The following is a 22,982-nucleotide window of genomic DNA, read 5'->3' on the forward strand; positions in this document are numbered from 1 at the left end:
TTTTTTTTTTTTTTTGCAGGACCAGGGATTGAACCTAGGACCCTATACTTGCCAGGCAGGCACTTATTCTACTGAGCTATCTCACCAACCTTTCTTTTTTCTTACTGCCAAAACTTTGAACTTTTATGAGAGACCCTGAAACCGAGAAGGTCCAGGCAAGCTGCGTTGTATACCTGGCCCACAGAAACTATATGATAAATGTTTGTCGTTTTAACCTGTTAAGTTGTTTTACTGTGTTAGATAACTAATGCAAGTCTTATTCACCACCGAGGCATCAACCTATCAGTAAAGTATTCATTTGGTTCTCAGGTTAGTCTTCCTTAATTCACCATTCTTCATCCTTTATGACAATCCATTTAATAATTCTATAATGTCTATATCCACAATATGAAAGCAGTGGCTCTACCTCTATCTGTCTCCCTAAAAATATGGTAGATTAGCCAACCACCATCTTTTGCCTTGAGAGGGAAGTAAGAGCTATTTAGACAGGTCTTGTAAAGGATGTTCAAGATTTGCCTGCTTATTTATTTTCCTTCATAACAAATTGTCTTATAACACTGAGGGGATAAGTGTGAGAGATTGTGATAAAAAATAATATGACCCCTGAATCATGGAGTTTAAACTCCCTATGTAGCCTGGGCTGGCCTCAAACTTGTGGCAACCCTGCTTCCTCAGCCTCCCAAATGCTGGGATGATAGGCATGTGCTAGCATGCCAAGCAAAAGTATATATGAAGTTAACTGTAACATGTAAAAATTCTCTGAAGAAGTAATTAGTAATCATATTACTTTATATTACTATCCAATGTATTTGTGCAGAAAGTGGTGATTAATAAAGTTATGCAGGTACTGTTTTATCCTGTCATCCAATGAATTATCGTCTTTCCATCCTTAACAACCCTTCCTGAGTATGAATTGCTGGGGATAGGTGTACTGTTCCCATTCACTATCAGAGAAATTGCTTAATACCTAAAGTGGGAAAAGGCATTATTTTCCCCTGTAATATACAATGGCAGTATGTAAATCATGTTCCAGTATAAGCATGCAGTGGTGTAGGATTTATCTTATCACATTATTCTTTTTTGAATCATAAAACTGTTAGAATTGAAATGGTACTTCTATTGGGTATTAAGTTGCACTCTCTTATGTAGAGTAGATTTTCTCTGTACGCTTGCAAACTGGTTATCTTCCAACCTCTGCATAATTGCCTTTAGTAACTGTCAACTCATTATCTCATAAGGAAGCTCATTTAACTATCTAAAAGATGAAATTATTGTAGCCTCTTATATTAATTAGAATTCCACTTCCTTTTTACTTATTTCTGTTCAGCTTGTTTACTTCTAGTACAACTGAGTAATTCTAATCTAGAGTTCATTGCTACTTTATGAATTCTTATCAAAAGACTAAAATTCCCATGATTAAGGATTTTAAAATGTATTATTCTTTTAGGTCCTCAAACCTAATTAAATGTGTTCTTATATCATCCACATAGATTCTTTATATGCTCTAAAAGGTGATCTTCAAATCTTGAATTGTGAGAAACTATAATTTCCTCAATCACTTAGATGCCTGTCACAGTCATCCCATGTGTATAACAGTCTCTGTGAGGAAAACTTGAATCATCCCGACACAATCCTCCCTGTCACATGGCTTGTGAAAGAATGATCAGCAAAACCTCTTCATGAAAGTCAACACTCATTCTTTGGTCTTTAATTTTTGAAAACAGATTTTCTAGGATACAAACATAAAGATAAGCAGCAAATAAAAGAGAAAGATGATCCTGAATTCAAAAGGATAAACAAATATTTCAGCACATGCTTCTTGTACATTGGATTTCATAATTCATATATTGATACAAAATGAAGTAGGTTGAACTAAACCATGTTTTATTTTCCTAGCCAAAAGAAGCATTAGTAAAACTAATATCTATACAGATGAAACTATTTCTAATAAATGACCAGTGAATTATTTAATACAAGGGAATCATTTGCTTATAAACCACTGAAAATTCTCTTGTCTGGTATTTAAATATATAAATATCTCTGAGGTTACTATAAGAAGAAAGCTTATTAAATAGGTCATTAGTCTCCCTCTGTTGCCAACCACTGAATTTTATATCCTAATATTAAGAATGTATTATTTTTAATCTCCTGCATAACAAAGTACTACAGACTCAGTGGCTTAAAAATAAATAGATTTTATTGGGGTCAGGAGTCAATGCTTGGTTTAACTCAGTTCTGTTCTCAGGGTCTCAAGCTTGAAAGTGAGATGCCTTCCAGGGTGGGTACATTTCCACGCTCATGTGACTGTCAGTAGAATTTCAATTTCCTTTGCAGTTGAAGGACCGAAGTCTTTGCTTTTTCATGGTCTGTCAGCTGAGAGGGGCTGTCTGCTCTTAGCAGGCTCTGCAGTTCCTTGCCTCTTGACTTTTTCACAAACCTGGAGCTAACTCCTTCCAAGGCAGCAGGGGAATTGATCTGAACTCTAGATACCTTTTTAAAAATATTCAGATATAATATATTTTTCTTTCTTTCAATATAATTTTAAAAATACAATCAGGTTCATAGAAAAGTTGAGAGGAAGGAACAGAGATTTCCTATATACTCTCTATCCCCCAACCTCCCTTAACGCCCAACATCCCCACCAGAGTGATACCTTGGGTACATCTGGTGAACATACACTAGTTCATTATTATCATGTAAAGACTGCAGTTTACATTAGCATTTACTTTTGTGTGTTTTATGGATTTGGCTAAATGCATTAAGACATGTAACCACCACTAAAATAGCATAGAGAAGTTTCACTGTCATAAAAAATCCTCTGTGCCTAGACATGGGGTTCGTGCCTGTAATCCCAGAATTTTGGGGCACTGAGGCAGCAGGATTGCAAATTTGACTTCTATTTGTGCGACTTAGACCTTTTCTCAAAATAAAAGAATTAAGAAGGGCTAAAGATGTAGCTCAATGTTAAGATTCTGGTTCAATCACTCGTGCTGAGAAAAAAGTCATCTGTGCTTCTTTATATATCCTTCCTTCTTTCATATTCTCTCTGGCTGATCTTTTCACTATAATTTTACTATCTCCATAGTTTTCAGTTTTATTCTCTTTTTAATATCTGCATAGTTTTGACTTTTGCAGAATCTCATATAGTTAAAATAATATAACGTGTAACCTTTTTGAGATTGGCCTCTTTTATTTAGTAATATGTATTTGTTTCCTCTTTGTTTTTTCTTGATTTGATAGCTCATTTATTTTAGTGCTAAATAATATCCCATTATTGAAATGTACGACAGTGTATTTATTCATTCATTTATTGAAGGACAGTAAGGTTGCTTCCAAGTTTGGGCAATTATAAGTAAATCAATAAATATCTGCAAGCAAACTTTTTGTATAGATGTATGTTTTAGCTGCTTTAGAAAAGAACCAGAGTGCAATTTCTGGATCATATAATATGAGTAAGTTTAGTTTTTTAAAAATCTCTGAACCTAATAAAACAAACCTAGATTTATTTTTTTAAAAAATTGCCAAGAGTGGAATCTCAGATAAATAGAAGGCACAACAGTTTTGCTCTGGTTGTTATTCAGAGGAGGGGTTAGTATCTTTTTCTTTTTCATTTTTTAAACAAATACAAGTGAAAAATTCTACTTCAAAAAAAATCTAGAAATCCAAATCACTAACCATCTGTGAAATGTAAATTAAAACATCTCACCCTAGAAAGAATTTCCATCATAAAGAAATCAACCAACAACAAATGTTGGAGAGGCTATGGGGAAAAAGGAACCCTTCTCCACTGCTCTTGGGAATGTAGACTGCTGCAACCATTATGGAAATCGGTGTGGAGAATCCTAAAAAAAACTAGGACTGGAAATCCCACTTAAACCAGCTATTCCTCTACTGGGAATTTTCCCGGAGGATCTGAAAATATCATATCATAGTGACATATGTGTACCTATGTTTATAGCAGCCCAATCTGTGACAGCCAAATCTTGGAAACAATCAAGATGCCCATCACCTGAGGAATGCATGAAAAAGATGTGGTATTTTTATACAATGGAGTATTACTCAGCTATAAAGAATGATAAACTCAAAACCTTCATATTTAATTGGATGCCAGAAATCTAACCTTATAGTCCCGCAACACTCCTTTTCCTGTCTCCCGCCTTTATTCACCACCCCCTTCCTTTTTAAACAACCATCTACCCGAGGAACAGCATGGCAACAACTGGTGTGTCCTGACAAGCAACCCGTATTCATAAGACCAGAATGACAGACACTCCAAGCATGAACCTACTGTTACAAATTGCCATCTTCAGTGCAGTTGCTTCATTCACAGGTGTCAGTATATATAGTTAGTTAGGGTGAGAATCCTTCCAGTTAACTGCTAGCTTCAAGAACCTGCTGAAGGTTCTCAGGATCATTACCTTAACCATCTTGTGCATATAAATATATGACTTTGCCCTTGTCATGTTTCCAAGGTTTTCTCCTTTCCCTCTCTTTGTTGTCTAATCCTTAAGTTCTCGCTTTCCTTTTAATTGTGTTTTACCTATTTTTATTTCTTCTTTTGAATTCTTACACTAGGGAGACTATACGATACTGACACATGTGGGTCTGGTGTATTTCACTTATGAGTATATCTTCGAGTGGCATCCACTTAAATATAAAGGCTTCGAGTTTATCATTCTTAATAGCTGAGTAATACCCCACTGTCCAAAAATGCCACATCTTTTTCATCCATCTGTTAGATTTTTTAAAAATTAAAATATATTTGAAAAATAGGAACAAACAATTATATATGTTTACATGTAAGTTTAGAAATCTAACCATATACAGCATTTCTGTCATTCTGGTCTTCTAAATACATATTGCTTGTCATGTCATACCAATTACTGCCATACTGTCTGTCAAGTAAATGTTTGTTAAAAAAAGAGTAATAAATGAAAACAAGAGACAAGAAAAAAAACAACAGTTCAAGTAAAGCCTGTCAATTGCATTCTAGACATTCAAACCTATCTTGCAATTTAAATTTTGATAGTAAAACCAGTAGGTTTTAGAACTACTTTGTGATAAATATAAAGAAAAAGTTCTATTAACACCATTTATTCAATTTTCAACCATATTAGAATAGTTTTTAAAATTTCCCACATGACAATTTTTCCACATTGGGAGAGTCATGACTTGTAAATAAATGATTTGGATATTTCCTGCCTCCAAAATGTTTATAAACTGCCAGACTGTCTTCCAGAGTGGCTATACTATTTGACATTCTCACTAAGAGTGAATAGTTTTCTTGCTTCTACAAGGCCTTGTCAAGATTTGATTTGTTAGTGTTCTGGATTCTGGCTACTGTTATGTATGTAAAGGCATCTCATTGATGTTTTGATTTGCATTTTCTTGTTGACATATGATGTAGAACATCTTTACCTGTGCTTATTTGCAATCTGTATATTTTGTTAAGTGTCCATCAAAGTTTCTAGTCTATCGCTTAAATTAGTAGTTTTGTTATTGTTGAGTTTTAAGCATTTTTTGTATCTATTGTATAGCAATTTTTTATGTCTTTTATAAATATTTTCTGTCAGTAGTAGCTTGTCTTTCCATTTTCTTGATAGCATTTTACAGAATAAAAGTTTTAATGAGTTCTAGCTATTCATTTCCATCTGTCATGGATTTTGCCTTTAGTAATATAGCTGAAAGGTCATTGTAAACCCAAAGTCTTCTGAATTTTCTTTGGTATCTTCTAAGAGTTTTGTACTTTTACATTTTAATCATGGGTCTGTGATCTATTTTGAGTTAAATTTTATGAAAGGCCTAAGATTTTTGTCCACATTATTTTTCATAGACTCATTGGAAGGACTCATCTCTGTACATTAGACCCAGACAGGACAATCTGTCTTTTAATTAATTTACTGACTAGTTCGGGACCTTTTTTAAAAAATGTATTTAGTACAGGGTCTACAGGGTCTCGGTGCATAGACTGGACTTGTAGTGATTCTCCTGTTTTCAGCCTCCCAAGCGCTGGGATTACAGGCTCATGACATCATGCCCAGTCTCATTCGTCATCTCAGTTCGCCTGGGGGCAGGGCCAGCACAGCATGCCTGGGATCAACCCCCTGGCCCCTGTATCTGCCTAAACAGGTGCTTTAGTCCACTGACCTATCTGGGTGGCTCGTTAGGGACTTTTATAGCACGTGTAGAATACCATATATCTACTTGTTATATGATGTACACTAATCACGAGAGTGCCTCACACATTACATTCACAGGTCAGAGCTACACACAACCTGGAGACTAGAGAGGGAACAAGTAATGGAGGAAGTGAGAATCATGGGGATCTTAGAATTCATGTTACTTGATTGTATATACTGATTTCTTCTTCTAACTGTTCTGAGCCTCACATTTGTCATCTTTAACATGACAATTTGTTATAGATCAAATGACAATTGTTATATATGTTAGGACACCAGTTTCTTCATCTCTGTCTCTGTCTCTGTCTGTCTGTCTATTTGCTACTGTGGTAAAGGTAGAAACCATTCTGGTTTATAGAGTCATAAAAACATTTCTAGACTTTATGAGGCACACTGTTACAATGTAAGAGAATGCTGTGCCTTCTAGGTGACCTCAAAGGGACAAGCTTTCCAGAAAAGTGAGTATCTACATTATAGCCTCATTCTTAGTTTCCCTCCAGATCAGCACCATTGTCATTAATGTCATACCTCACAATTAGAAAAGAGATACCTACAATCAAGATGACTTTATACTTGAAAGTGAAACTTCCCCTAAGGACAACTGTTTGTGCTTGGAGTCTGCTTGTATTTATTTTGGGTACTCTTGATATTGACTCTCAACTTGGAAAATCTCATCTTGAGCTATTCGGTTGAAATTTCAGCATATCCAGCATCCATTGTTATGGAAGACACATGAAACAGACTGTATTTTTTACAGCAAATCTGAGAATGATAATTGGCCACAAGAATATAACAATCCTTTTGTTATTAGAGGTCTCTGGCCATGCTAAGACAAATGTTTATGAAAGTTGTTGGAGAAGGAATCCTTAGCAAGCACTTATAGTAAGGAGCAAGAAGAAAAGGAGAGCAAAATTCAAGTGGGAGCCAGACAATGATTTACAAGAGAAACGGAAGACAGAATGTTAGCTGAAACAAAGCAAAACAATTAGGAAAAAAGCTGTTTTGAAGATAGACTTTCTCTCTTAAGCAGAGTTCCTAGTGCTACTCATCATATATCCAAATGAGGGCCAGCCAAATAGCTCAGCAGATTAAAGTGCCTGCAAGCAGGCACAGGGACTGGGGATTCAATCCCCTGGCCTGCTGTGCCAGCCCCACCCCTGGGGCATGCTGAGATGACAATTGAGACTGGGCGTGGTGGTGCATGTCTGTAATCCCAGCGTTGGGGAGCCTGAAAACAGGAGGGTCACTACGAGCTACATAGACCCTGTATAAAAAAATACATTTAAAAAATGCTTTCAAATTGAAAGCTCCTGCAAGGGATATGGGACAAGTTCAAAGGAAACTTGAAGAGTTAGAGGAATGTCAAAATCAAATGCTCAAAATATTAAAGGAGTTAGTGTCCACGCCTATGAGTTTCCATAGTGATGTAGAAATGAGGGCAAGAGCTGAGGAGTCAAGCTTGCTTTATATTATGATAGCTCACTGGTTTTCTTTTCTTTTCTTTCTTTCTTTCTTTCTTTCTTTCTTTCTTTCTTTCTTTTTGTAATTTAGGGAAGGTTCTACAGGGTTTTCAGTGTCTCACTACTAGATAAGACTCATAGTGATCTCTTGGGAGAGCTTGGATTACTGCATGTGCCACCATGCCCAGTTTCAGTTGCCAACACAGTGTGCCCTGGGAGTGGGGCTGGCATGACAGGCCTGGGGATCGAACCTCCAGCTGCTGCACCTGCTTACAGGTGCTTTAATCTGCTAAGCTATTTGGCCTGCCCAGATCACTGGTTTTCATTCAGGGGTGAAATTGTCCTTTAGGTAGCATTAAGCAGTTTGTGGAAACATTTTTGATTGTCATAACTTGGGGGAAGAGAAGCAGTTCTGCTGCCATCTAGTAAGCAGAGGCATCCTACAGTGAACAGAAGTCACATGACAAAGGATTATCTGGCACTAAGAGTTACAGTGCCAAGGTTTAAAAAATCTGGTCTGGAAGTTCTAATTTTGTTACTGGATGAAATGGAGCAAGCATATGTTTTGTTCCATGATCTGTGTTAGGTTAGTCACATATGGAATCATAAGGATTCAGTTTTATATTTTTCATTTCATAGAACTTACCATTACATTTGTGACATATATATCTGAGAATATAATTCCCTGGAAGAGTGCCACCCTAGCATGCACAAGGTCTTGGGTTTAATCCTTAGTTCACCAAAAATAGAAGTACATTTTTCATGTCCTATGAGACTTTAATGTCAATTTTATTATTAGTTAAAGATAATTTCCTTTGCTGAAGCCTTTAATGCAGTTCTTATTCAATATGATCCATAATAATAGATCTTTCCTCTTTTGCCTTAAGAACCAGAAAATTCTGGGCATACCTTTGACACTCAGTCATAATTTTTGAGCTTGGGAACATGATAGCTTGAAAAGTTTGTGTCTCTCTTTTCTTTTATTATGTTTTTATTTTAATTTTACGCTAACTTCCTTTATTAGTTTCTTATAAGAAGTTTTATGCTAACTTCCTTTATTAGTTTCTTATAAGAAGATAACTTCTGTTCTAGAAAGTTTCTTAGCATAAACTACTAGAATGGCTTATAGTGTTGTGAATCCCTGCTAAGTAGTGTGCATTCATGAAGTTTGGCATTCGATGCATTATTGGAATGTCAGATATAGCACTAAATTCTTGGAAATCAACTGAGAAAAAGACAGTCATGGTCTCCTCATCTACTCAGAGCTTATCTTCATGAGAATAGAGATAAATAGAGTGTATAACAGATTCTCAGTGTGAATGTGCTAAACTGAGGGTGTATGTCTACATAGAAGGCATACCAAAAGTGTTTGAGGTTTTAGGAGTGATAATATGGAACACATGCTAGCCAACCTGATATCTGAGGGATTAGCCAGTAAAGGGTAATTATGCAGAAAGAGACTGTTCCAGGTAGGAAAATAAGAGTATAGATAAGAGTCTAGGGCCAAAAAGAACACAGCTGATTCCCCTATACCATGGGAAGGGCAGGCAGCATGGGAAGCACCTGAGAATATTGGCAACTGATCTTGGCAAGCATGGCCAGAGGAATCCAGGTACCTGAGGAATTCACCATGGGAAGGGCATCCAGCAAAGGAAGTGTCTGAGACTTTTGACAACCAGTTTGACCAGAGGAAACCTGGGACCTGACCCATCCCCATATATGACATGAAGTGCCAGGACCTGGCAACTGGCCTGGTCAGAGGAACACAGGCTAAATCCACTATAAAAATGTGAAAGAATTTGCATATAAACTCCTAATTTATGACTTGTTCTTTTTATTTTATTTAATTATTTTATTTTTAAAATTTTATTGAGAAGCAAGTAGCAATAAGACAGTTTCAATAATTAATACATTATACATTGTTATCTTCTTAGTGGTTATCCATAGTACAAGATGCAGACATGTTATTCTGTCCAAACATTATTAGTTCAAATCTTTCTTTTCATTGAATTAAGCGAAAAAAGCTGTATAAATATCCTAACTATTCTGCATATACAGATACAAAATGGTCCTTCCTTTATATCCCATTTTTTTTGATTAGTCCTGTCAGAAATGGGTATTACATTGGCATCTAAATACTATAGGTGCGTAAATTGAGCAAAACAATCCAACACAGTCCAGAAGTCCACAATACTAGTGGGTTATCCACAGAAGTTGTTGATTGAGCCTTTCACAGCTCAGCATATTAATATGGCTTTACTTTACATACCTCATTTTTATACTTTCTGCTGGATGGTTAAGACCAAGTTAAAGAAAGACCTATGTAACAAGAAATATAACTTTTGTATCTGATAAGATCAGTCAAATCCCATCAGGATGTATCATGAAACCCTATACCACAGTTTGTAGATCTTTTGTCAGTGTCAGCCATGTAGATGAGTCACGGCCATTGCTTGACCAATTTGCTCTCTGTTAAAGCCTGAGAGAATGTTTTCTGTCCACGTGACTCTCCTTAGGCACACTCTACATCATCAATAACGTTGATATGTGGCCCCATAATCTCCTTGATCAGAAAATTTGGGACACAATTGGGTTTCATGATGTTCCAGTATACTTTCTCCTATGTCCTGAGTCTTCACTGACCTTGAAAGACTAGGGCCAAAATGTTGGCTGTCCTTGCAGCTCTTCTATTTCTCTAATTTTTGGTCTGCAGTCTTAGGTTGTTAACCTCCAGAAGAGAAGCTTATTACCCTACAACATCCGCAGTTGAGTTTAACTTTACTATCTTTCTCAATACCAAACATCTTAAGCATAAAATGGAACAGGTATTTTCCATCAAGTATTGATATGTTAAACATTAAGTCCCTACAGAATATGGAGATAAAAATTTAAAAAATGAAAAATATTTAAAGATATGTATAAACAATTACATATTTTTGCACTGAAATTTAGAAATCTAACCATACACAGCATTGTGGTGGGACAGACCTGTGACATTTTTTTTTCTTTTTCTTGTGTCTTTTTTTCATTTATTACCCATTTGAAAAAACTTTCACTTGTGAGAGTATGCTAATAATTGGTATGTCATAACAAGAAGTTCATATTTAGAAGACCAGAATGACAGGCATTCCAAGTGTGAGCCTTCTAATACACATTGCTATCTTCAGTGCAGTTGCTTATTTCACAGGTATCAGCATTCATAGTTATTCAGTGTGAGAATCCTACCAATTAACTGCTAGTTTCAAAAACCTGCTGATGTTTCTCAGGATCATTGCCTTGGCCATCTTGTTCATATAAATGTATGGCTTTGTCCCTGTCCCAGCTCTTCTCCTTGCACTATCCTCATTGTGCATTCCTAAAGTTCTTGCTTTCCTTTTAATTGTGTTATACCTTTCTATTTGTATTTCTTCTTTAGAGGTCTGACACTTGGGAGACTATATGATACTCCCACATGTGGGTCAGGTTTATTTCACTTATGAGTATATCTTCAAGTGGCATCCACTTAAATATAAAGGCTTCAAGTTAATCATTCCTCATAGCTGAGCAACACTTCATTGTATAAAAATACCACATCTTTTTCAACCATTCCTCATGTGACAGGCATCTTGGTAGTTTCCAAGATTTGGCTATCACATATTGTGCTGCTATAAACATTGGTACGCATATATCACTATGATATGATGTTTTTCAGTTCCTCCAGGAAAATTTCCAGTAGGGGGACAGCTGGATTGAATAGGATTTCCAGTCCTAGTTTCTTAAGGAGTCTCCACACTGTTTTCCATAATGATTGCACCAGTCTACATACCCATTAGCCAAGGAGAAGGGTTCCCTTTTGCACACAGCCTCTCTAACATTTGTTTTTGGGTGATTGATTTAGTATAGCCATTCTTTCTGGGGTGAGATGGTATCTCAGTGTTATTTTAATTTGAATTTCACAGATGGCTAGTGAAATGCGAAGTGATGTGGAGCATTTTTTCCTATATTTATTCACTTCTTTATTCTTGTCCTCTGAGAAGTGAGTGTTAGTCTCAGATGCCCATTTCTGGATTGGGTCTTTAAATTTAGGGGCCATAATATTTTTTAGTTCTTTATAAATTCTAGAGAGCAAACCTTTGTCTGAGTGCTTATTCATTAAGATTTTTTTGAAATTTGTGGTTTGTGTTTTCACTTTGTTTGTAATTTCTTTTGACACGCAAAAAATTCTCAATAAGAGTTGGCTCCAGTTGTTAATTCTTTCAAGTATTGCCCATGAAATTTGATTTTTGTTCATGAATTCTTTGCCTACCCTTCTGTTTTCAAGAGTTCTTCCTAATTTCTCTTCTACGAGGTTTAGTGTTTCTGTTTCAATGCTTAGATCTTTAATCCATTTTGACTTTAGCTTAGTGCACGGTGATAGACCTGGTTCAAGTTTTAGTTTTTGGCATGTAGAGAGCTAGTTTTTCCAGCACCATTTGTTAAAGAGGCTATCTTTCTTCCATTAAACATGCTTGGCCCCTTTGTCAAAGATAAGGTGGCTGAGTGTGTTCATAGAGGCCTCTGCATTTTCTAAGCTATTCCATTGATCCTCAGGTATATTTTGTTGCCAATACCATGCTGATTTTATCACAGTAGCTTTGTAGTATAATTTCAAGTCAGGAATTGTAATGTCTCCTGCCTTGTCTTTGTTGCTCAGGATTGCCTTTGCTCTTCTAGATCTTTTCAGGTTCCACATAAATTTTAGGAATGATTTCTCTAGGGCATAAATTTTAGGAATGATTTCTCTAGGGCTATGTGGTATGTTGGTGGTAGTTTGATAGGGATTGCATTAGGTCTATAGAACAATTTTGGGAGTATGGCCATCTTCACAATGTTGGTTCTTCCTATACAGGAGCAGGGAATGTCTTTCCATTTTCTGTAATCTTCTACTATCTCTTTTTTTTGAGAGTACTGTAATTTCTCTGAAAAGATCTTTGACTTCTTTGGTTAAATGAATTCCAAGGTATTTCATTTTCCTTGGTGCTATTGTAAAAGGTATTGTTTCTCTAATTTCCATCTCACTGTGTTTGTTATCTGTGTAGAGGTATGCTATTGACTTTTGAGTATTGACTTTGTATCCTGTTATGTTAATGAATTTGTGTTCCAATTCTAGTAGCTCCTTGGTGGATTTTTTGGGTCTTCCAAGTAAAGTATCATGTCATCTACAAATAATGATAATTTAACTTCTTCTTTATCTATTCTAATTCCTTTTATTTCTCCCTCTTGTCTAATGGTTCTAGCTAATGATTCCAGAGCTGTGTTGAATAGGAAGGTTGTGAGAAGGCAGCCTTGTCTTGTACCAGATCTGAGAGTAAAAGATTTCAGTTTTTCCCCATTTAGAATTATCTTAATCATTGGGTTGTCATAAATGGCTTTTCTCAAACTGAAGTAGAGGCCTTCTATTCCAATTTTCTGTAGGACTTTGAACATGAATGAGTGTTGGGCTTTGTCAAAAGCCTTTTCTGTATCAACTGAGTTGATCATGTGGAAGAGCGGGTTCATTTCCACAGGTTGGAACAGGAAGGAGAGCACAGCAGCCAAACCCAGGTCAGGCCCACCCAGATGAGTTTGAGCTTGGTGGATCCGGAACCAATAAGCTGAGACACTTTGCTAGACTCAGATCTGTGAGAGGATACTCTCTCTTCTTTACTGAGAGGGTAAAACAGATAACCTGGATGAGCTTGTCTGCCTGGAAGACTACAGGTACAAAAGGGAAGGTGATCAGACAGAACTTAGGGGAACTAATTTAAGTACAAATTTTCAGTATAATGTTTGTTTAGCTATACAGTCATAATGGTTTTAGCTATATAGTCATAATGTTTTGTTCTTAGGGTCTAAACGGCAAACCCTGTAGATAGAAAAGTTTGTCAACTCCTAAATCTCACTACCCATTATTAGTGTTGCTAATTATACTTCTGTAAATTCAAAAGTATAACTCACTTAAGCACATAATCTCTCTTGAGTAATAATATCGTTACAAGCTAAGGTAATAACTACACCAGAGCTCTGCACAAAAGTCAGAAGACAGTGCTATATAAAATGACAAAGAGAAGCACAAAATGCAGTCTCAGGCCCTGAGCCCACACAGAACAAATGCAGGAAACACTAGCATACAAGAAATTGGAAATCACACCCCTGAAATCTCTGAACCAATAGCATCTGAAGTAAAGAAATAACTGCAGAAAGGTATAGAGGAAATCAGATCAGAAATAATCTCTGAAGTAAAAAATGAAACTATAACTAATGAAAGAAATACTAAGTGCTTCTAAAGAAGACACTGATAAAAAGGAGAATGCAAAAATGATCAAATCTTTGAATGAGCAATATAGGAAAGAAATAGAATGCATGAAGCAGATTCAAAGAGATATACAAGAAATTAAAACCTCAATTACAAGCTGGCAAAACCATTTGAATGAAAGTGAAGATGAACTTTCAGACCTTGCAGCTCGTGAAAATGTAAGAAAAGATTGCTTCAAAACAACTCAGATGAAGAAAAAAATAATTAAACATCTGCAAGATGATTGAAAGTTGAAAAATGTGACATTAATAGGGATCAAAAGGAAAGGAGTAAATACAAATGATATAAAAGGAATATGGGCAGAAGTAATAGCTGAAAACTTCGAAATATGAGGAAACCCTCTGACATTCAGGTAACCAAAGCATACAGAATGCCAAATAACTTCAACCAAGTTAAAAATACACTGAGACATATAATAGTCAAGATCCCAGAAATCCAGCACAAAAACAATTGAAAGCTGCTAGAAAAAAGAAACCGATCATATTTACACAAAAACCCATCAGAATAATGACAGAGCTCTCTTCACAAACCATGAAGTCAAGTAGAGCATAGAGCAGAGTACTTCAAGTCCTCTATGAAAACAAAGTCCAGCTCAGACTGCTATACCCTGCAAAACTCTTTTTCAAGTTCAATGGAGAAGTGAAAAACCTCCATGACAAACAAAAACTAAAGAATTTTAAGATGACAAAGACAACTCTGCACAGACTACTGAAAGATATTCTAGAGAAGAACCAAAATGACCATGACTCCATGAATGAGAATGAAAAGAACCTACCAAATAGAGCAAAGAGTTAAACACAGGAGAAAAAGGGGTGTACAAAATCAGGTAAATAACATGGCAGTCGTCAGTCAATATATCTCAATTATAACCATCAATGTAAATGGACTCAATTCACCAATTAAAAGAAACAGACTGGCAGAGTGGATTAGGAAGCAAAATCCAATGATATTCTGTATACCAAAAACACACTTAACTCATAAAGAAATTCATAGGCTGCAAGTGAAAGGATGGAAAACAATACTATGTGCCCTAGAACCTCAGAAAAAAGTAGGGGTAGCAGTCCTGTTCTCAGACAGTCTCAACTTCAAACCAAGAATGACCAAAGGAAATAAAGAAGGCCAGTACATACTGGTTAGGGGAAAATTGAAGAGGAAGAGGTAACACTCATAAATATGTACACACCAAACATGGGAGCACTCAACTATATAAGACTAGTCTTAGTGGACATGAAAAATCTAATACCCAATACCAAACAGGATACCTTAACACCCCCTTATCGCAAAAAGATAGCTCAAGCAGACAGAAAATTAGCAAGGAAGTAGCAGAACTGAATCAGAACTTGCAACAAATGGACTTAGTGCACATATACAGTGTTCCACCCAACCACATCTGAATATACATTTTTTTCAGCTGCACATGGGATATTTTCCAAAATAGACTACATAATAGTCCCTAGGTTTCTAGGAATCTGTCCATTCCTTCTGTGTCTTCTATTCTGTGAGAGTAAAGATTCTCAAAGTAGCTATAGGTCATGCTTCATCTAAGTAAGAAAACAGGAAGTATCCCATGGATATTATCTGACCACACTGGAATGAAATGAAAGAAATAACAAAAGAAACCAGAAAATCCCCATAAATATATGGAATTAAAACAATACCCTCCTCAACAACCAAAGGATTACTGATGAAACTAAGCAAGAAATTAAAAAATATCTAGAATTCAATAAAAATTCAATACAACTTATCAGAGTTTATGGGATGCAATGAAAGCACTTCTTAGATGGAAATTTATTCCTGAGAAGTCACACATTAGGAAACAATACTGGAAGAAATGAATAACCTATGCTGCACATCAAATGTCTAGAGAAAGTAGAGTAAACCAAACCAAAAGCCCAAAGATGGGAGGAAATTACAAAAATTATAGCAGAAATTAATGCAATCGAGACCAAGAAAACAATACAGAGAATTAACTAATAAAAGATCTGATTCTTTGACAGATTAAATACAATTGATAAGCCGCTAGCTAACCTCATCAAAAAGGAAAAAACTCAAATTAAAGCAATAAGGAATGAAAGGAGTGAAATTACCACAGACCCTGTAGAAATTCAGATCATCAATAGCTATTTTGAGAATCTTTACTCTCAGAGAATCGAAGACACAGAAGCAGTGGACAGATTCCTAGAAAGGTACAAATTACGAAAACTAAATCAAGTAGATATAAGAACTCTCAATAATCCAATAACAGCCAATAAAGTTCACTATGTAACAAAATACCTACCGACAAAGAAAACTCCAGGTCCCAGTCAATTCACAGCTGAAAGCTGCAAGAAACTTACAGAAGATGCAATCCTAATGCTCCTCAAACTGTTCAATGAAACTGAAAAGGGAACATTCTCCCAAAATCATTCCTTGTGGCAAGTATTATACTGATACCAAAACCAGAGAAGGATGCATCTAAACAAGAGAACTCCAGGCCAATCTCCCTCATGAACATAGATGCAAAAATCCTCAATAAAATCTTAACAAATAGAATACAGAAAAATCATTAAGAAGATTGTACACCATGACCAGGTAGGATTCATCCCAGTGATGCAAGGATGGTTCACCATAGGCAAATCTATAAATGTATTACACTATACCAATAGAGTCAAGTCCAAAAGCCACATGATTATCACGATTGATGCAGAAAAGGCTTTTGATGAAGTCCAACACTCATTCATGTTTGAAAGCCTACAGCAATTGGAATACATGGCCTCTATCTCAATCTGATAAAAGCCATCTAGGACAATGGAACTGCTAACATAATTCTAAATGAGAGATCTTTTACTGTCAGATCTGCTACAAGACAAGGATATCCTCTATCATCACTCCTATTCAATATCATTCTGGAATCATTAGCTAGATCCAGTAGACAAGAGAGAGAAATAAAGGGAAGTAAAATAGGTAAAGTGGAAGTTAAAACTATCATTTGCAGATGACATGATACTCTACGTGGAAGATGAAAAAAATTCCACCAAGAAGCTACTAGAATACACAAATTCAGTAGCATAGCGGTGTAGAAAGTCAATACACAAAAGTCAATAGCATTCCTCTACACAGATAACAAATACACACCGAGAAAAGAGAAATAGTTCCTTTTACTATAGCACCAAGGCAAATGAAATACTTAGGAATCAACCTAACTAAAGAAGTCAAAGATATACTCAACGAAAATTACAGTAATCTGAAAAGAGAAATCATAGAGGATTTCAGAAAATAGATATTCTCTGCTCCTAGACAGCAAGAAGCAACATTGTGAAGATAGACATATTACCAAAATTATTATACAGATTTAATACAATTCCTATCAAAATACAACAAACATACCTCTTAGACCTAGAGAAATCATTCCTAAAACTTATTTGGAACCATAAAAGACCTAGAAGAGCAAAGGCAATCCTGGGCAATAAAGACAAGGCAGGATGCATTACAATTCCTGACTTGATATTATACTACGAAGCTCCTACAATAAAATAGCATTGTATTGGCAAAGAAGAAAAAATATATCTAAGAATCAATGAAATAGATGTGAAGACTGTGAAGCAACTACAAACACTCTGAGCCGCCTTATCTTCAACAAAGGGGCCAAACATGCTTACTGGAAGAAAGATAGCCTCTTTAACAAATGGTGCTGGAAAAACTAGCTCTGTACAAACCAAAAACTAAAACTTAACCCAGGTCTATCACCATGCACTAAACGAAAATGAAAATGAAATAAAGATCTAACCATTAAAACAGAAACACTAAAACTCTTGGAAGAGATGGTAGGAGAAACTCTTGAAGACATAATGGTAGGCAAATATTTCATGAAGAAAAATCAAATTGCACAGGAAACACTTGAAAGAATTAAGAACTGGTACCTCTTCTTATTGAGAAGTTTTTCCACATTAAAAGAAATTACCAGTGGAGTGAAAAGATAACCTACAAATTTGGAAAAAAATCTTAACTAATAAGCACTCAGACAAAGCTCTTCTACCTAGAATTTGAAAAGAAATGAAAAAAATATCAAACTAAAATAAATTAGGGACCCAAAATTTAAAGACCCATCCAGAAATGGGCATCCAAGTTGAACACACACTTCTCACAGAAGAAATAGAAGAAGCACATAAATACATGGAAAAATGCTCCACATCGCTAGCCATTTGTGGAATACAAATTAAAGCAACACTGAGATATCATCTCACCCCCAAAAATAGGTATCATAAAGAAATAAACCAACAATAAATGTTCCACTAGATTTGGGGAAAAAGGAACCCATTTCCACTCTTTGTGGGAGTGTACACTGGTGCAACCATTATGGAAATCAGTATGGAGACTCCTTAAAAACTGGGACTGGAAATACCATTCAATACAGCGATTGTCCTATGGGATATTTTTCCTAAAGCACTGAAAACATCATATCACAGTGATATATGTGCACCTATTTTATAGCAGCACAATTTGTAGTAGGCAAATCTTTGAAACAACCAAAATGACCATCACCAGAGGAATGGATGAAAAAGATGTGGTATTTTTATACAATGGAGTATTATTCAGATATCAAGAATGATGAAATTGAAGCCTTTATATTTAAGTGGATGACACTTGAAAATATGCTCTTTAAGTGAAATAGACCAGATCTACATGTGTGAATATCATAGGGTCTCCCTAGTGTAAGAGCTGAAAAGAAGAAATAAAAATAGAAAGCTATGACACAGTTAAGAAGAAAGCGAGAACTTAAGCATTAAACAACAATGAGAGGGTAAGAGCAAAGCTAGGAAACATGACAGGGGCAAAAGCATACAGTTATATGCACAGGATGGTTAAGGCAATGATCCTGAGAATTTTAAGCAGGTTTTTGAAGCTAGCAGTTTTTTTTTTTTAAATTTTATTTATTTATTTATTTATTTGAGAGAGAGAGAGAGAGAGAGAGAGAGAGAGAGAGAGAGGCCAGCTCAGCCCACCAGGGGGCAGGGATGGCTGGCATGTGGCGCTGGGGGATTGAACCGCGGTCCCTGATGCTTTTGCTAAGCTTGTTCTAAGTAGGTGCTTTAGACCACCGAGCCATCTCTCCAGCCCGAAGCTAGCAGTTAATTGGTAGCATTCTCACCCTGATATATGCTGATACCTGTCAATTAAGTAACTATAATGAGGGTAGCAATGTGCAAAACTGGGGTCATACTTGGAATGCATGTCATTCTGCTTTTCTAAATATGTACTGCTTGTCATGTCATATCAATTACTATTATACTGTCTCTCAAATAAATGTGTGTTTTGAAAAAAGAGTAATAAATGAAAACAAGGGACAAGAAAAAAATGTCATAGGACTGTCCTGCTACAATGCTGTATGTGGTTAGATTGCTAAATTTCTGTGTAAAAATATGTAATTGTTTATTCTTGTTTTTAAAATATTTTTATTTTTTCTTTATATTCTGTAGGGATTTAAAGTTTAACATATCAATACTTGATGGAAAATACCTGTTCCATGTTATGTCTAAGATGTTTGATATTCAGATAGATAGTGAGACAGACAATCAACAACTTCTGACATTGCTAGTCGTACGGAAAACCCATTACTATTATGGGCTACTGGACTATATTAGACTAGTTTGCTGAATTCATGCACCTATAATAATTAAATGGCAATGGAATATACATCTCTGAAAAAACTAAACAAAAAGAAGGGATACAAATGAAAGGCCATTTTACATATGTATATAGAAAATAGAACCAACATACAATTCAATGAGAAGAAAGATTTGTACTAATAGTGTTTGGACAGGATATTATGTCTGCATCTTGTACTATGAATAACCACTACAAAGACAACAACATGCAGTGTATTAATTATTGAAATTTTCCTACTAATCAGTTTTGAAACTGTGTTGTTGCTATTTGTTTCTTCGTAAAATTAATAAAAAAATAAAAACTTAAATGAAAACCAAGAACCAAATAGATACATGAAAAAATGTTCCACATCACTAGTTATTCATGAAATGCAAATTAAAACAACACTGAGATACCATTCCCCCCTAGAAAGAATGGCTATCATAAGGAAATCAACTAACAACAAATGTTGAAGAGGCTACAGGTGAAGAAAGAACCATTCTCCACTGCTGGTGGGAATGTATACTGGTGCAGCCATTATGGAAATCAGTGTGGAGACTCCTCAGAAATCTAGAACTAGAAATCCCATTCAATCCAGGTATTCCCCATCTGGGAATTTTCCCCCCAAAATAAAAACATTATATCATTGTGATATATGTGCACCTGTGTTTATAGCAGCACAATTTTTGATAGCAAAAACTTGGAAACAACCAAAATGCCCATCACCTGAGGAATGGATGAAAAGGATGTGGTGTTTCATACAATGGGGTATTACTCAGCTATAATGAAAAATAAACTTGAAGCCTTCATGTATATGTGGATGCTACTTGAAGATATACTTATAAGTGAAATAAACCAGACCCACATGTGTAAATATAATGCTGTATCCCTAGTGTTAGAACTCAAAAGAAGAAATAAAAATTGAAAGGTATAATAGAGTTAAATTGAAAGCAAGAACTTAAGGTTTAAACAATGAAGAGAGAGAAAGGAGACATTTAGGAAATATGGCAGGGCCAAAACCATACATTCATATAAACAAGACCATTAAGGCAGGGATCCTAAGAGTCTCCATCAGGTTTTTGATAATAGCAGTTACTGGGTAGAATTCTTACCCTGACTAACTCTATATGCTGATATCTGTGAACTAATCAACTGCACTGATGATAGGAATGTGTAATACTAAAACCATGCTTGAAATACCTGTCATTTTTGTCTTCTAAATATGTACTTCTTCTAATATCATTTCAATTTTTGCTTTATTTTTCATAAAGTAAATGTTTGTAAAAAATTAATAAAGGAAAAGCAGTGAGAAGAAAAAAAATGTGATAGGATTGTCCTGATACAATGCTGAATATGGTTTGATCTCTAAATTTCTGTGTAAAAATGTGTAATTGTTTTCTTCACATTCTGTAGGGACTTAAATCGTAGAATATCCAAGTTTTTTTGGAAAATAGTTGTTCCATGTTATATCTAATGAATTTGATATTCACATGGATAATGATGTTAAGCTCAACTGTCTTTGTTACATGGTAATAATATCATTAAGTTTCTCTTCTGGATATTTAGCAACTAAAGTTTACAGAACAAATATTAGAGTTATAGGAGTCTACACAGATAGCCAATATTTTGGCTCTATCCCTTGAAGGTCTGTGAGGACTCAGGATATCAGTCAACCTGTGCTGTGACATCCTATAACTCAGAGTGTTCCAAAGTTTCTGATGAAGGAGATTTTGGGCCCACAGAGAAAAGTGATCGATGATGTGTAGTGTGACTAAGGAGAGTCACCTAGAGAGAAAACATTCTCTCAGGCTTTTACAGAGAGAAAATTAGTCAAGCCATGACTCATCCACGTGGCTGACACTGCCCAAGGATCTACAAATTGTGGCACAGGGTTTCAGGGTATATCCTGAGGGGATTTAACTGACCTTGGCAGATACCAAAGTTTCATTTTTAGTTGTATACATCTTGCTTTATCTTGGTCTTAACCATCCATCAGAAATCTATAAGCATGAGGTATAAAAAGTAAAGCCATATTAAAATGCTGAGCTCTAAAAGGCTCAAGTGAGCAACTTCTGACGATTGTCTGTTCTACTAATAACCCACTAGTATTATGGACTATTGGACAAAATTACATTATTTTGTTGAATTCAAGTACCTACATTCTTTAGATGGGCTTCCACTGTGAAAAGAGTCTTTAAAGACTTCTTCAAATACAGCTTCTCTAAGTGCAGTGGAACACCCATCTCTGACAAAACAAAAGAAAAAAGGATGATACAAATAAAGGACCGTTTTGTAATGAAGAACAATATATATGTATATACAATATGGGTATGTATATCCAAGAAAAAAATATATGTATATACAAGTTATATAAGATAGATATACAGTTACTTTCTCTTTGTTCTATGAGAAGAAATGTTTGTACTAATATTGTTTAGACAAGATGTCACGTCTGCATTTTGTCCTCTGAATAACTACTATAAAGACAACAGTATGCAATGTATTAATTACTGTAACTGTCCTGCTAACCTGTTTTGAAACTTGTTCATTGCTATTTTATCTTTTTTCTCATTAAAATGATTAAAAGATTAAAAAATTAAAAGAAAAAGAATGCATCAAAACGAATGACATAAAAAGTCTATTTGCAGAAGTAATGGCAGAAAATTTCCAAAGTATGGGAAAAGAATCTGATATACAGTTAAGTAAGCCATATAGTACTCCTATTAAAGTTCTCAAAATAATGCTACACCCAGACATATAATGATCAAGATCCCAGAAATTCAGTACAAGAAGAATATAGTAAAAGCTGTTAGAGAAAAGAAGCAGATCACCTATAAAAGAAAGTCCATTAGAATTAATGCACATTTCTCATCACAATCAAGTCAAGATGAGCTTGAAGTGAAATATTTCAAGTCCTGAAAGAAAAAAATTGAATCTAGATTGTTGTATATGGCAAAACCATCTTTCAAAATCAATGGAGAAGTAAGATACTTCCACAACAATGAACAACTGAAATTATGAGCATCAATCCAACCCTACAAAAAGTACTAAAAGATATATTAGATAAAGGATAGTTTATTGATTTGTTTATTATTTATTAATTTATTTATTTTTGCAGTACAGAGGATTGAACTTGGGAACTTGTGCTTGCCAGCAGGCTCTTATGCTGCTGAGCTATTGCTTGGCTCTAAACGACTTATTAGAAAGATATAAACATGATCATAGTTCCAAGAACAACAACAGAAAGAAATCACCAAGCAGGGCAAGCAATGAAATGGAGAGAAAAAGTAGGGAACAAACATCAGAAAAAAAATGACCAAGATAAACCAATACCTATCACTTATAACCATCAATGTAAATGACATCAATTTATCAATTAAAAGACACAGAGTGGAGACCCAGTCC

The sequence above is a fragment of the Octodon degus genome, unplaced genomic scaffold, assembly GCF_000260255.1.
Source record: "Octodon degus isolate 3935 unplaced genomic scaffold, OctDeg1.0 scaffold00069, whole genome shotgun sequence".
Lineage (NCBI taxonomy): Eukaryota > Metazoa > Chordata > Mammalia > Rodentia > Octodontidae > Octodon > Octodon degus.